Below are 16,077 nucleotides of genomic sequence, written 5' to 3' on the forward strand. Positions count from 1 at the left end.
CCCCAAAATAGAATAATAATTCCAAAAATTCATACTACAATTCTTCTTAAATGTTTAAATTACAATTAATTAAGATTGTTGATTTCAAATACAGTGAAATTATGGGTTGTACATCATTTAATTTTTTGTGCTAACTGCTACATACCCAAAGGAACATGAATTAAAATGGTTCCACTTTTGACCAGGAGATGGAGCTGTCATGTAAGATGCTGCCTTTATTTATTTATTTTTCTAATTTAGCATGCTGTTTTCTAACAGACATTGGGTACCATCGAATGAGTGTCAGAACAGAAAGCTAAGGTAAAGGAGGGAGGATGCTGTGGCCATCCTTTCTTGTTTTTTTCTTCTTTAATGAGGATAGAATACATGTGAGATTTTACTTTCTACTCCAGTAAAAATTCTGAAGAATTGCATTGAAGACTGTTATATTCAACACATACGTGGATTCTGTGTTATGATTTACATTTTTCTTTATTTCAGGTAAGCCAGCATGATTCTATTTTTGACTTATCCACGGATTGTTATCTATGTTAAGAATGACATTTAATATAAGATGTGTGCTTTGTTAGCTTGTATTCAGATCTAAGAGATTCAAAAGCTCTAATTCTAGCTGTTGTGCAATTTAAAATCTTCCTAGGCTAAAATGAGCTCTGACTATGACATACCGTATTTTATTATCTATTTGGCTTCCTAGCTGTTGGTGTCTGTCTCCAGCTGTATTTGTTTACCATTTAAAGGTAAAGCTTTCAAAGTGAAGGATGGTTTTCCTTTCACAAGGGAAATACTGCTCCTTAATGCAGTGAACAAATTGTAGAGATATAATGAAGCAGATTAACATGGCAGTGGCTCTACCAAAGCCCAGGGCTGAGCCTTCTGATTGCAGCCTCAGAGGCAAGCCAATATTCTGAGTCCAAAGGCCTTCTGAACGATTTCTGCTGGCTACGATGGCACAGATTGTTTATGTGTTTATTTTTACCTCTTAGAAATAATACGTAAGTCGTTTCTCCCACATGAATCAAGATTTATGTAATGTGTTTAATAGACTTGGAATGAGACTATGGACCCTCCCTCCTCCCCCAGTGTGGATGTGAGGAGTATGCTGAACACAAATTAATTGCCATGAAAATTGATTTTTTTCTATATTTTATTGGATTTAGGATAATAGAACTGTGGCCATTTTAAGCAGTTGATATTATAGAAGGTGCTCACATTTTAAATTATTTTAGGTCATGTGACATTATCTGTGTTAAAGAGTGGAATGACTCAGGAGGTAGAAGTTGCATGCAACAGCCTAGCTTCTCTCTGCTGCTTCTCGTGATTTCCCTTAAATCCTTGCTTGATTATTATCAGAATAATAGGAATAAAGACATATAGAAATCCTACATTTAAAAACCACTGATTTTCATTTAGAGAAATTTAAAGAGATTTTACAAATATTTTAAAAATAGTTTTGTAAGATTGTTTTTAAATGCCTCACTTCTTTCTCCTGTGGAAAGAGCTGTGTGTGTGTGTGTGTGTGTGACGGTGGAGGTGGCAGGCAGTGGGGGTGCATCAGGATGTTTTTATCTCAGTCATTGTTTTCCTATAAAAAGGTAGTTTTGCCATGACAGAGGTTGCGAAAGCTATGGGGAATGATTTTATAAAATGGTTTAGACAAACCATGAAAAAAACATGTTTTGTAAATGTGTGGAATCTAGAGTTTGTAGTCCCACATGGCTCCATATATATGGAGATTTTTAGAATTACAGATATTTAACCATTTATCCCCATTATCATTTAAAGAAAAGCAACTGTAATTGAGAGATTAAGTGGATTTCCCAGAGTCACGTACTAAATTGCAATCAGGCAAGGCTAGAACACTGATTGACAGTTCCATATCTTCCACAGCAGTAACGCAATCTATCTCTAGTGTGAACATATCAGGATGACATAGACCAGGTATGCTGATATTCACTGTGTTTGTGTGTGTGCATGTATGTGTGTGTGTTCGGTTGTATTCTGTAAAATAGAGTTTCTTTCAGTATACTGTTGCTCAATGGCATATTACATGCAGTGCTCAATTTTCTTAGGTTTCTTGTCAAAGCATCCAAGAAAACTGAATGACAACTATGGAAATTCTGTTTTTTAGTATGCCTTTTTCATTATTAGGTGGTGTATACTCTTCTACCCTATACTCATGAATGATACAGATGGCCACATGACTCTTTCCCTCCTACCTAATAGAAAAGATTGTACATATAGGTTAATCTATTGACAACTATAAGAATATCATCTCATGTACAGGCGTTTCCTCCTTTGTTCACTTACTAGGCACAGGCTTTACCCTACTTCTTCAATATCTTGAGAAAAGAAAGAGATTAAAATGTGTCATGTCTACATATATTTGTGGAATACTGCGTATCTACCAAGCGCCCATGGTAGAGATTAAGAAATAATTAGTTACGGAGTTTACCTCTGAGAGTTTAACATGCAAATATACACATGCAGATACCACTATACCTCAAAATAAGGAATGAAGAAAGATGAGAAAGTGAATGGGACAGGAATATCAGCACCTGTCTTGTGCCAGGCACCATGTTACACCCTGGGATTGAGAATAAAACAATAATGTCGATTTCTGTCCATGGGGGGCTCAGAGCTCAGAGGAAAAGATTTTAGGAGGATGTGACAGTTAAATTAGATCTTTAAGAGTGAGTTGGATATAAATAAAGAAAAACAGAAAGTTGCTTATTCTAGGTACATAGGTGAGGCAAGTAAATACAAGAAAATGGGGAACTGTAGGCGTTGTATAGGAAAACTGTAGAGAATGGTAAATAACCCAATCTGTTTGAAGCTTCTGTTGTCGGTGTTGTTGCTGCAGTTGTTTTTTCTTCCCCTGGGGCAGTAAAAGTAAGGATAATGAATTTGGCTTTTGGTGTTATGCATTTGACATACCGGCACATACTCATACACTGGGGTATTCTATAAGAAGCTGAACGTGTTATATCCATGTATCAGATTAGTGATTAAGGCTGAATACACAAATCTGCATGCAGTTGTGGGCAAAAATTAGGTCACAAAAAATTAAACATTCATGGGGAACAAAAGAGAAGTGAAGATGACTGGGGGCATAATCTTAACATTAGGAGAGTAAAAAAGGTATTATTAAATTGTGTGAAAACAATGTGAGAAGTTGATGGAATAACAATATCACAGGAGGCAAAGCAGGTAAACTGAATATCAAAACAGGGATCAGAAACAATAGAAAACCCATAAAGGGGTTGGTTAATAAGAAGATAGAGTAAAGATGATGGATTTAGTTATCATTATCAGGTCATAAATGAATTCTAAGAGAAGAGGTTTAGTTGGATGGCAGAGACAGGGTCTCTGAGGACTAAATTGGACATGAGAAATCTGGGGATTATATTTAAGTTTTATGAAGTTTGCCAGGGAAAGGTAGGAGAGATAACATTTTTTACCTTGAGAAAGAAGGTACTATTGAGGGAAATTTAACTTTAGTGAGGATTAGAAAAACCTAAGCCCTTTGTAGAGTAAGGTATGAAGTCAATAGAGAGAAATTGAGGAAAGAAGAAACAAAAATACATCAAGGTCCTGGGAGAGACAGAAGGAAGGTTTGAAAATGCTTTTCCTTGATACAGGAGGAAAGGGTGGTTGATGATAATGAGCAAAGCTGGTGTAACTCACTTTGGGTGGCCTGTTTTTGGAAATTAAATCATTGTCTGTAAGATGAAGTATCTCTTCTATTTAAATCAGTTTGTTCCTCAGTAAAGACTATTTGTGGCATATAGACTTTCTGGAAGAAATAATTAATCCTCAGTATTAAAACACTTTCCTGCAGAATATATTTTAGTCACATTAATTCTTGAATTGGAGAATAATAACACTGTTTCACATGAAGCTTTTACATACTTCAGTTATCAATTTCTTATTCATAATCACCTATTTTAAAATAGGTTCTATTTAAAACTTGTATTGAATTAAACCAACACATAACTACTATACATATCTAGTTGATTACTAAGGGCTGGTTTGCCAGTATCTAAATTAATTATTCAAGTTCTTTCCTTCTTTGAATCCTTCAGTTTCATTAGCACTTTACCAGGACTTGTGTAGAGAGAAAGTCAATGTCATGACCGGGTGTAGTGTCTCATGCCTTTACTCCCAGCACTTTGGGAGACCGAGGTGGGCGGATCGCCTTAGTTCAGGAGTCTGAGACCAACCTGGCCAACATAGTGAAACCCTGTCTCTACTAAAAATAAAAAATTAGTTGGGCATGGTGGCAGGCACCTGTAGTCCCAGCTATTCGGGAGGCTGAGGCAGGAGAATTGCTTGAACCTGGGAGATGGAGGTTTCAGTGAGCTGAGATTGTGCCACTGCACTCCAGCATAGTCAACAAAGTGAGACTCTGTCTGAAAAAAAAAAAAAGTCAATGTCAGGAACCTCCTTTCCTTTAGGGAACTAGCTTTCTTACAATGCTTCCTAGGAGAAGTTCCTTTTTTTCTCCCTTTATTCTGGCACTTACAGAATCCTTGCGTCTTCTTGCAGCCAATCTTCTCTAAGGTGAATGCATTCTCTTGCATTCATCTGTCATGAAATGGCAGTGGGAAGCCTTGAAGAAGGCACAAGCATTGATGAGTTATACACATATTTTGCTGATAATAATGAATACCATTGGCAATATAGTAGTGGCTACTGAAATATTATTTCTATTAGGAAAAGATAAACTGCATCAAGAATATGAGATGAAATTCTATTAAAAAATGAGAAGTAGGCGGGCCACAGTGGCTCTTGCCTATAATCCCAGCACTTTGGTAGGTGGAGGGGGGCAGATCACCTGAGGTCAGGAGTTCTAGACAAGCCTGGCCAACATGGTGAAAACCCATCTCTAGTAAAAATACAAAAATTAGCCAGGTATGGTGGCTGATGCCTGTAATCCCAGCTACTCCAGAGGCTGAAGCAGGAGAATCACTTAAACTCAGGAGGTGGAGATTGCAGTAGACCGAGATCGTGCCACTGCACTCCAGCTTGGGCGATAGAGAGAAACTCCGGGTAAAAAATAAATAAATAAATAAATAAATAAATAAGTAAGTAAATAAAAAGAAAAGGAAAGGAAAGAAGGAAAATAAAAGCTGACCTCTCTATAACACTCATACATTAGTGTTATCTCCTCTTTATCCATTTGGGTTTAGTGAAATTGGAGGTCAGTGGAAGGAGAGGTAGAGGTGGATTTTGCAAATCAGAACTACAATTTTTTTTCTGGTAATGTGGAAGAAGACATGATTACTAACTACATTAATAATAATAAAAGAAAAAATTTCATTGGGTAATATATTTTTGTTTATTAATGAAACATTTTAGAGAAATGTTTAAGAACCAACGGTGTTTAAGTATATTTTATTGATTGGAATGTGATAAAATATTTTTGATGGTAAAAAACTATCCTTTCAGTTAACTGTTTGTACTTACTAAAATAATATTTAGGGGGATAAAATGATCTTAGGATGCAATTGCCCACAAAAAGTGCTTTGAATTGTTTAGATTATTTTTATAGTTTTAAGTTGTTAAGTCTTTTGCTGGTATCTAGGATTAGTTGGAATTATAATATGCTTTGAACATGAACATGTCTTGGTGTTATTAGCAAATAAGTATACAATTATGTGACTGTGTAATTACTCTGCTGCATCTTGTGTTGTGTGATATGTATGGGGAAATGACAATGGGATAACAACGGTTCTCTTAAGCATATATGAAGGGTAGTGGTTGAAATATCATGAAAAAAGAAAGGGAGTTTATGATAATATTATGATAAAAGACTGATACTATCTCTCTTCTCTGAATAACTGGTATCAAAATGTGAAATATCTAAGGCGTGAAGCAAGCTGGTCAGGGCAATGGTGATGCTATCTCTGTATCAGCCCAGCACATCCAGCTAAGATATTTTCCTTCTTTTCTGTGTAATATGGTTTGGCTCTGGATCCCCACCCAAATCTCACCTTGAATTGTAGTTCCCATAATCTCTACGTGTTGTGTTGTGTGAGGGACCACTGGGAGATAATTTAATCATGGGGGTGGTTACCCTCATGCTGTTCTTGTGATAGTGAGTGAATTCTCACTCGATCTGATGGTTTTATAAGGAGTTTTTCCCCCTTTGCTTAACAATTCTCTCTCCTTCAGAAGAAGGATGTGTTTGCTTACCCTACTGCCATGATTGTAAGTTTCCTGAGGCCTTCCCAGTCATGCAGCTCTGAGTCAATTAAACTTCTTTCCTTTATAAATTACCCATTCTTGGGTATTTCTTCATAACAGCATGAGAACTGACTAATACACTGAGTCTCCCTTGGATTGAACAAATGAGGGAGCCCAGCAATTGTGAGGCAGCTAGGATCTGCAAGAAGTGCTTAGACCTACACTTACTATTTCCTGAATTAACCGTCCTGGAAGACAGGAGCCTAGTTATGTAGACAGGGTTACCATACAATGTGTCATCTAAACCAGGATGTAGTTTGTTAATAATTTCTCCACAACAACAGGTATAAATCAAGATAGTTCCAGGTAAACTGGGATGCACAGTCACTCTACTTCTAAGGTTCAAGAAACTTGTACATTTAATCAGATTATTCAAATAAATTGTTCATGATTTTGGTGCCTAAGTGTTAGAAACTTAAAATGTGAAATGACCCATCAATTAGACAAAGGGCATTCAGCTAAGCTGCTCCAATTACTGGCCTTGATAAATCCATCAATTGAAGCCTCTAATGACTCCTGTTGAATCCTTAGGTATGTCTTCAGGAATGACGTCACTCCAATAATGTTAAGCCTGACTTCCCAGGGAATTCAATTGTGTGCAGAAAAAAAAACTGTTAATAAATTACACTGTTATTACAAACTTAGACTCGCAGCATCATAAATCTATTCAAATATAAAAGTAAAAGCAGGATAAAATATGGATTCAAATTATTTTCACATTTGGATATGCATCTTTTAAGGAGTTTTCATGAATGTGTAACCTTAGAAGACAGGAATTTAGCTCCAAGAACCCTGGAATTTTCTCCACTGGCACTTTCTACCCAAATCTCGGTAATGTCAGTATGCATATATATGGCCTCTTAACAGACTATCCTGTAAATTACTTAAATTATTTTCCTCCAATGGTCATGTTTTTTTACCCTTCCTCAGACATCCACACCCACAGTTTTATCTTAAAACTCTTCATGGCCTGTAACTGTGACCTGCCCATAATCCTTCCTTCACACATCCTATGCCACCTTTCTAGCGCATTTCATCTAGAACTCCAACTCAATCCTTTAACCCCACCAGGCCTCTAAATCACTGATTTTGTCATAGTTTGATCATCTCTCAATTAATGTCCTCTTCCCTTTCCTTAGATAAATTCCACGGTCATTCATAAAAATCACTCTTTGTTTATACATACACACTTAACAAACTCCCCCTCTCAGTGTTTTTTTGTTTGATTGGTTTTTCGGTAACTGTCTGGCTGAATCTTCATCCTCATATTCAATTGCCACCTTTCTTCATGCCTGCACTTTTGCAGCTGGACACACACATAAGTGGATCCTTGATGATGCCCAGTAATCATGCCATATGTCCCTAGATCACTTACTCTCCCATGTTCTTGTACTTAGATATCATACCCTTTCTTTTCTCCTCAAACCACCAATACCTCCTACCTTGACTTCACTCTCAGTTGACAACTTTGTTTCCTAAATCAGTGAAAAAATTGAAACAATCAGAAGAGATTTTTCCCCACAGGTTTCTATCACTACATGTGCCTTCCTACCAGGTTCTGCACCCACATAACCTGACCTCCCACCCATTACCTTAAATCAACTATCCCCATTTCTATCTAAAACAGTTCCTGCATCTGTGCACTAGATCCTATTGCTTCTTACACAAGGGCATTTCTAGAGCATTTTATTTCTCTATCTCTCCTGCATTAGTAATTTTATCTCTTTATTATATTTGCACACAAGTATTTCCGTTATTGCTCCTATATTTGAATTTTTTTTACTTTCTTCAGCTATCATTTTTTAATTTTTGTCCTCTTTGCAAAAATACTTAATGAAAGTGTGTGCTGTATTCTCTGTATCTATGTCTCTCTTTCTATTCTATTTTAAATCTATGTTAGTCAGGTTTTCACTCTTAACATTTTACCAAATCAGCTCTTGATAGAAATCTGATGATCACTCTGTTGCCAAATTCAGTGGTCTATCCTCAGCTTTCATCTTACTTGACCATCCAGCAGTACTGGAGACAGTTCATCACTGTCTCCCCCTTGACACACTGTCTTCTGTTGGATTTCAGGATAGTACACAATTTTGACTCTTCTCTTAGCTTATTGTTCACTCCTTCACAGTCATTTTACTCTTTACTCTGCCTTCCAAACTTCATTATTTGAACGTCCCTGGTTCTGTCCCTGATTCTTTTTTCTTCTTTATCTGCTTTCTTTTGCTCCCATTGAGTTTTGTGGCTTTAAATGCCATATAAATCATGATGACATCCAAATATTTACCTCCAGTTTTCTGCCAAACTGAATTTGTGGGTCTAACTGATTATTTGGCTGGGATATCTGGAAGACACTGCAAAGTTGACATCCCTAAACTAAATTTCTGATAGTCATCCCCAACGAACCTGCTTCAATCCCTGCTTTCCCCACCTTACTTTTATCAGGAGATAACTCTAGTTTTCCTCATCCTCAGGCTAACAACTCTGGTATCATCCTTGATTATTCTTTTTCTCTTAAATCTCACATTCAATTCCTGAGAAATTCCTGTTGATTTCTACTTCAGAATATACCCAAGATCTATGTGCTGCCACCTTCACACTGCTACCCTGCTCAAGCCACCATCAAGTTTCTTGTGGATTTCTGCCTTAATTTCCTAATTGGACTTTATTATTCTATTTGTCCTCACAATCTATTCTCAACACGGCAAGACAGAAGATTACGCCACATCCTGCTCAAAATTCTGCAAATGATATCCAGTTTTCTCAGGGTAAAAGTCACCTGACAATTTCCAAAAAGGCTCTATTTAGCCTGGTCTCCATCCCATTACAGTATTTCTCTGAATTTGTCTCCAGTTTTTCTTTCCCTCACTCACTTACACTATTTCTTGAATATTCCAGGAACACTTCAATCCTTTGGGCTGCTTCCTCTGCCTAGAATAATTTTGCCTTGGGCACTTGCATGACTAACCTCCTCATCTGTTTAAAATCTGAGCTCAAATGTCGTTTCTAAATAATACTACTCTTTTTTTTTTTTATTATACTTTAAGTTCTAGGGTACATGTGCATAACGTGCAGGTTTGTTACATATGTATACTTGTGCCATGTTGGTGTGCTGCACCCATCAACTCGTCAGCACCCATCAATTCATCATTTATATCAGGTATACCTTCCCAATGCAATCCCTCCCCCCTCCCCCCTCCCCATGATAAGCCCCAGTGTGTGATGTTCCCCTTCCCAACTCCAAGTGATCTCATTGTTCAGTTCCCACCTATGAGTGAGAACATGCGGTGTTTGGTTTTCTCTTCTTGTGATAGTTTGCTAAGAAAGAACTCAAACAAATATACAAGAAAAAAACAAACAACCCCATCAAAAAGTGGGGAAAGGATATGAACAGACATTTCTCAAAAGAAGACATTCATACAGCCAATACCTACTCTTAACCATCCTATTTAAAATCTGAGCCCTCTTCCTGTAACCTCATTCTTATCATCTCCCATATTCTTCTATACTTTCTTTTCTTTGTTATCATTTACTTTGCTTTGTTCTTTCTTTCCTTTCATTTCCTTTCTTTTCTTTCCTTCGCTTCTAACACATCACCTTATAGTATACTGTATACATTGTACTTCTGTTGGTAATTTAAGCCCCAAATGGGCAGAGATTATTATCTATTTGGTGCCCTGATGTTTCACAAACGCTTAAAACACTTCCTGATCTATAGAAGAGACTAAAAATGTTTGTAGATTAAATTAATGAATCTTAGAAACTTAAATTTATTCCTTTAAGCATACTAAGGGGCACTATGCTTTCTCTTTCACTTTTATTGGACTGATTCACATTTACAAATGATCCAGTGCAAATTGCCTGATTTTTCATTATTTACACCAATAGAAATAAAATGCATATTAGTGTTATAAAATCAAATCTTAAATGAGAGTAAATGTATCATTAATAGTTACTGAAGACCTTTTCCTGATATATTTGACACTTAATATTTTTCTCTTATGACTGCATTGTTCTTTGTTTGCTTGTTCATCTTCTAGATTGTGAGCTCCTCAAAGTCAGGAACTTGGTCATCATATCTATCTCCCAAATACCACACCCAATGTCTGGCACATAAGAAGTTTTAAAAATATGCTGTTTTAGTCATAGGGTGAGCATACACTTAAAATTTAATATCGTTCCTGCATATACTGTGTCCTGAGCTTTCGCTGTGTGGGTTGCTTTAACTCTTACAACCATGTGGAGCGAAGCGTTGGTCTCATTTTACAGATGTGATAAAGCTGGTTATTTTGTCCAGGACTTAATCACTGCAGCGTTCTCACTGTCTAGTCTCTAGTGACCATATCACAGGAAGTTAATTATACTCCTTTTTTAAAGATAAATTGAAATAATGCTAACAATGCCAGATTTCTTGGAAATGTTTTGTTTTTAGTTTCAGTTAGAAGCACGTCTTAGCTTAGTGAATAAGGGACAATGAACGTTGTTTTCCTGCTCAATTCAGTTGGGAAAGTCGACCTTATCGTTTTGTGCTTTCAATCCCTTAAGTGTAACAAAATTGTTTACTACCTTAGTTTATATAAATCACCAAGATCTCATGGAAGCCACCCAGTTAACTCTCCTAAAGTCTTCAAGCATGTCTTGTTCTAAATCTCAGCTTAGGTATTTTCCATTGTTTACCACCTAATGTCTATACTACTTTATTTATAGAAAGTGTTACCTAATATAAATATGCTAACTGGCTATGAAAAAATTGATCACTTTCCACATAATCATATACTGAAAAAAGTTTCCACTGAATAATTTCAGTGACTTTTTCTTAATAATCTCCACTGCTTCGGAAGTGTATATAAACTTTTGTCCTAATCAAATCTAACCAAATGTCACTTTCTTTATGATGTTCTCTCTATTTTCATATGCAGTGTATACTTTCATTATACTCTGCACCCATCTCTACACTTGTAATGTGAAGTAGCCAGATCTATGTGGACCTGGGTCATCTGTCACATTTACTTGTGTACTCTATAAGGACAGATATTGTTTTGTATGATTCTATCAAGCTACCCAGTATCTACATATACTCTCTTCCATAGGAGGTGATACATATGCTGAGCTCTACTCATTTAAAACCTCAATCAAGGTACTATTGGAGTTTCTTAGTTTTACAACATAACTATGTCCTACTTCAAGTGACCTATTAAAATAGCTCTCAATAGTTTGGTTTAATGCAACTGCCTTTATAGCTTTTGAATTTAGTGTTTGTTTGAGTAGACTTTATGGTGATTTGTAAAATGATACGGATATAGTATATATAAAATTTTAACAGAAATGTAAATAATAAGTATAAATTAGGGAGACGGTGCCCTCTCACTCTCTCTCTATTTCACACACACACACACACACACACACACACACAAAATCTCTATTTCCAAATCTTGTTCACAAGGAGCTCTGTAACTCCATGAGTAATTTTTACAACCAATAACAGATTGACCAACAATAGTCACATAAACATATACACACAAGTATACACAGCCTAACTCCCCCACATCATTATTACCTATCTATCTTCAAGAATGCAACTTATAAAATACAATGACCTGGCTGCTATAGGAAAGGATAAAATGTAGGTTACAATGTTCTTCTGATATTGGGATGGCAAGAAATGTGTATTTTGCAGGAATTTCAAACCCTGAATTGTAGAATGATTTGAGATAGCGCCTTAACTACCAACAAATTTGATCCCGTGTTCTTCATCATCTTTTTGAGATTCTGGTTTTCCAGATTTCTGACCTTAAATGACTCAATCAAAAAAATCTGCTTATTATTAAAGACCATAAGGAGTAATCAACAGAACAAAATATGATTTAATATAATATTAAATATATTTTGTAACTCAAAACATTCTAAAAGATGTGATGGTTTCTGACTATAATTCAGTATATACTATTTTAGTTTTAGTGACAATGTTTCTAACAAATACAGGAAAATGTTTTGGAACCTAGTGTCCTTTACAGCAAGTATCAAAAACAGACTCAGGAAAATGTAAGCAAAATTAAGCCAAACCAAACCAACCAATCAAACAACAACAACGAAGTGTGTTGCTGAGTGGCTCATAGACAAGGACAAGTATTAGGGACGTTCTAATATAATAAGTGGTAAGAACCAAAGGAACATCCGTGATTCAAGTGAGAGTGGTGGTGGTAGAAAACAAAATAAAAGAAACGATAATAAAGTAGAAATAATAAAAGAAAAACATCAAAGGGTCTATTTTTACATGTACACTTTCAAAGATAGCATGACAATATTTTGTCTCAAGAATTTCATGCAAAGTGCTGCATATATTGATATATTAGGTCTCTTCCAGCCCAGTGAAGATTATCTTGTGTGGTTTAAGTTCTCTATGCCATGAGTGAGGTGAGGGCATTTATTTCCCAGATCCTTCCCTGCCAGAGTACTGTGGCTGAATGTAAACACCACAACTCCTGCCAAGTGGCCCCTACTCTCTCTGATTCTAGTAATTATTTCCTCCTTTTGCCTCCTGCTGCTGCTAGCCTTGGGGTGCACCCTGCTTTGTTTATTTTCCTTAATCCTAATGTACCTTTGCAAATAATCCTATTTTTGTTTTAATCTCTCAGTTAAAATCTCCTCTTCGGGTGTGTCATCTGTTTTCTGTGAAGACTTTGATTAGTATAATAGCTAACATTTATGAAATATTTACTACAATACAGGCACTGTTGAAATAATTCACATGACTCCAATTTTTTGATCCTCACAACATTTATGTGAATTAGGTACTCTTATGACTAAATTTAAAGTATAAGGCTACTGAAGAACATAGGGTTCTTCAGTATAGCTAAAAACTAAGACAAAATAAAATTCAGGAGTCTGACTCCAGAGCAGAGCTTAGATGTGATAGTAATTAATATGATTTTAAGGAAAATCTTATATTGTTGGTGTCTGTATAAATCCCATAGACAAGATCTAAGTACAGAAAAATAAAATAGAAGGAAGTCAGGAAAATTTAGTTCACAGGTAATAAAACTAGACACAGATATCTAAATTTAGAAATACCCCATGCACATATTCTGCATATATGAATGCAACAAGATATTATTAAGCATCTTAATTATTTGGAAAAAATAATTAAGATTGGAAAAAATGTAGAGGGGACATTTTTTCAACATTTGAATAAAACTTTTAACTAATATAAATATATCATACAAGTTAACTGAAAAATCTATCTGCTGTCTATCCTCATATTCAGTTATCAAACATATATCATTTAAATTTAAGATTAAAAATGCACTACTTAAATCCCAAAGACTCATTAAAGTAAAACTAGCAAATGCAGTTTACTTATCAGTTATTTCCCTGAAAATGCACATTCTTTTTAAATTAATTTTTTATTTAAAAAAGAGCATCATGCCATTAAACAAAAAAGGAAAATTTTATTTGCTGGGAAATTCTTGCTGATTTTTACCTAGGGGTGTGACAAAAAAAGTCAGATTTTTATTTTTATTTACAGTAAGGAGAGATTTTGTCTTCAGGGATGATTACAAGGTGGGGAAAGGGCAAGGATCTCAAGAGTTAGGCAAAATTTCTCTTTTAGAGAGAGCAGTAAACAAGGCTAGAATGAACTGGGTGGGGGGAAGAGGGATTTAAGGGTGGCATGATCTGACAGAGAATGTTCCACTCTGAGACCAGCCTGCTACCTTGAGGGACTGTGTAAAGCGGGTGGCGTGCTGCCTCATCTTGAAGGTAAGTCAAAATTCAGGGATTTGGGGAAAGTAGAAAATCTTAGCCAAAATTTGGTTAATAAGCATTTTGTTCCCATTGGTCAGTGGGGACGGGCAGTTTAGCTGATCATTTATGAGGTAAAGAAGAGGAATTTTGAAGTTCTGTGTTGGGTCTCATCATAGGTAAATGGGGGACATTTGTAAGTTTTGCCTATGCCAGATGGGGAAGGGTCATTCTTTATAGTAATTTCCTAGAACATGAAAGGATAGGGGGTTTCTTATTATTTCATCTACATAAACTGTAACAGAAGATGATTTCACTGGTTTATGAAACCCCTCAGGGTCTTCTACCTGCCCTTCTTAACCTTTACATTCCAAATTTGCTTCTGTCTTGTTTCTAGAGCTGGTAATCTTTCTTCCATGAAGTTTATGAAATTCTTCATGACAGGATATAGACTTTGGCAGTTCTGTTTTTGATGTGCATAACACCTACCAGATTGATTTGTTATAATGTCATTAAGAGGCCACTTAGAGCCTATTTATGACTCAGCAAACCATAGTCTTTTACAGCCTCTTTTAAGATGGTTTGGAGAGATAAAGAATGATATTTCATGACATGTAAGAATTATATGAAATTTGAAGTTTAATGTCCATAAATACAGTTTTATTGGGACACAGCCATGCTTATTTTTATATAAATTTTCCACGACTGTTTTCATGCTATAAGGCGAGAACTGTATACTTGCAATAGAGAAAATATGGCCCACAAAGCCAAACATATTCACTAAATCATCCCTTATAGAAACTAAGCTGCAGACTCTGGTCTATGTAGTCACATTACACTACAATTATCAAGTATTGATGTTTGACAGTATTTAAATTTCTGAATGAATGAATCTATATAGAGAAATGTATAGGTATAACTATATTACTGATATCTCCTATTAATTTTACTATTTTTCTGTTGATTTTTTAACTTTTCTAGGTACATAATTTTGTCTGTAAATAATTAGGACAATATGTCATGCCTCTCCTTTCTAATATTTCTAAGCAATCGTTCCTTTACTTATTTCTTTTTTTTTTTTTTTTCTTTTTTTGAGACGGAGTCTCGCTGTGTCGCCCAGGCTGGAGTGCAGTGGTGCGCTCGCTGCAAGCTCTGCCTCCCGGGTTCACGCCATTCTCCCGCCTCAGCCTCCGAGTAGCTGGGACTACAGACGCCCACCACCTCGCCCGGCTAGTTTTTTGTATTTTTAGTAGAGACGGGGTTTCACCGTGTTAACCAGGATGGTCTCGATCTGCTGACCTCGTGATCCACCCGCCTCGGCCTCCCAAAGTTCCTTTACTTATTTCTAACCAATGTTTTCCCCCAGTTATATTGGCAGATTTTCCTGGAAAATATTAATAGTGCAAATTTCCCGCTGTTTCCTAACTTTGACATAAATATTTATAGTGGCTCTTCACTAAATTACATTTACATCAATATCCTTAGTGATATATTGATATAAATTAGATTTGAGACAGAACAACTTCATAATGTAAGGATATTTCTCTTTACAAAGAGAATTTATAATAATTTATAAATAAATGTGGTATCTATTAAATGACTTTTGAGCATCTAGATGTAGTTCATATTCTGTTTTGGCCAATTAATGTCATGTATTTCACTAATATATTTTTAAGTACTGCATCATTTTTTCATTACTATTTTGGATCTTATTTTGGTGCATTATGTTATTAAGTAGTTGTATGTTTTATTTAAGATCTTTATAACTGTACTTACTAGTGATATTGGCTGTACATTTTCATTTTTGAGGGTGTTCTTTTGCCAAAGTTTTACTATGAAATTTAAATTTGTTTCCAAAAAATTTTTTGAGTAATTTTCCTATTTTTCTATCCTTTGAATCTGTTTACAAAATGTGGAAATAAATTGTTTCTAGATAATATCAATATTTATTTGCTAGAAAATAAAAACTCACCTATAAACATATTTTATTGTTATTTTAAAGTAGGTTTACATATTTCTTTTAACTCATTTCCTTATTAATTGTCTGATCAAGTTTTCACTTCTTACATCATTTTGACAATTTCACTTTCACAG

The 16,077-nt window shown here is 35.5% G+C and overlaps 1 protein-coding gene across 1 annotated transcript in view; it reads left to right on the forward strand.

The window, feature by feature from the left end:
• Positions 1 to 241: 241 nt before the first annotated feature.
• SCN2A (sodium channel, voltage gated, type II alpha subunit) overlaps positions 242 to 16,077 on the forward strand; it is a 166,603-nt gene continuing 150,767 nt past the window's right edge. Inside the window, exon 1 of the mRNA XM_011958022.1 lies at positions 242 to 480. The gene's annotated coding sequence lies outside the window, so the exon portion shown is untranslated. The remainder of the gene's footprint in view (positions 481 to 16,077) is intronic.

This window comes from Colobus angolensis, unplaced genomic scaffold (genome assembly GCF_000951035.1).
Source record: "Colobus angolensis palliatus isolate OR3802 unplaced genomic scaffold, Cang.pa_1.0 Scaffold456, whole genome shotgun sequence".
Taxonomy (NCBI): domain Eukaryota; kingdom Metazoa; phylum Chordata; class Mammalia; order Primates; family Cercopithecidae; genus Colobus; species Colobus angolensis.